Here is a 1020-nt window from a genome sequence, read left to right as displayed (position 1 = left end):
ATTTAGGATAGATGTTTACAAATTCCAGTTACAAAATTTGAAGCTTAATATAATCACAATACTTTGATTTGATATAGTTTAGGGCTCCATCCCGGTATGATATAGCAAGTGTAATTATGTTTGTCTCATTTCTTCTTTGTAATTGATTGTGATTAATTGAGCATAACATCTTTAGACTGAAAGCGGTGACAGCATTACTAGTATTTTGAATGCCATAAGCCGGCTGTTCTGATAATGTGCTGTAAGGGAGAGGAGGTGACGTACAAATGGCAAGAGTGCAGGGCAACTTGGATGACAACCATCCACTCCTAATAAACTTTTGCATCATTCATTTGATGTCTTTGTCATTTATCCAGTTGCACAGTCACACAACATCACCCATAAATAAACTTACTCTATACATTAAAAATCCATCGCACGTCAGTCTCTATGAGAGGGGAGACGCACAAACGACAACGCATGGTAACCAGTTAAAATACTTTGTCATACCTGGCATTGCAGCAGCAGGGTATTCTAAGATGTTTTTTAGTCCTGCCTTTTGTCTCAAGCAGCAGTTTTTTCATCCAAGTTGCCCTGCACTCTTGCCATTTTTACGTCACCTCCTCTCCCTTACAGCACATTATCAGAACAGCCGGCTTATGGCATTCAAAATACTAGTAATGCTGTCGCCGCTTTCAGTCTAAAGATGTTATGCTCAATTAATCACAATCAATTACAAAGAAGAAATGAGACAAACATAATTACACTTGCTATATCATACCGGGATAAAACCCTAAACTATATCAAATCAAAGTATTGTGATTATATTAAGCTTCAAATTTTGTAACTGGAATTTGTAAACATCTATCCTAAATAAATCCGGACAAAGCTTGGCTGCCTACATATGAATGTGGAGCGTGTTTGTTTGGAATGTGTTTCTGCACCATGGTCAAGTGGGAACCAATTCCTCCTGTGTGTTCACTCATATTCCATTCACACACTCGCTTCCATTTGGATGTATGGTATCTGTAAATGCTCTGT

General features: G+C 37.8%; 1 long non-coding RNA gene across 2 annotated transcripts; it reads right to left on the bottom strand.

Annotated features, from left to right (window-relative positions):
• Positions 1 to 300: 300 nt before the first annotated feature.
• LOC135427013 (uncharacterized) lies at positions 301 to 1013 on the bottom strand. Of its 2 annotated transcripts, none has more exons than XR_010435975.1 (3): positions 737 to 1013; positions 490 to 679; positions 301 to 427 (listed from the first exon to the last, which is right to left on the bottom strand). It is a non-coding gene; the product is annotated as an uncharacterized LOC135427013 (long non-coding RNA). The 2 variants fall into 2 exon arrangements; XR_010435976.1 differs by having other exon boundaries at positions 745 to 1013.
• Between the last annotated feature and the right edge of the window lie 7 nt (positions 1014 to 1020).

Source organism: Drosophila montana, unplaced genomic scaffold (assembly GCF_035044405.1).
Source record: "Drosophila montana isolate Dmon_TW-CO22-7 unplaced genomic scaffold, ASM3504440v1 contig_2107_1, whole genome shotgun sequence".
Lineage (NCBI taxonomy): Eukaryota > Metazoa > Arthropoda > Insecta > Diptera > Drosophilidae > Drosophila > Drosophila montana.
The sequence above is the reverse complement of the archived record's forward strand: the minus strand, read 5'-3'. Positions and strand labels throughout refer to the sequence as shown.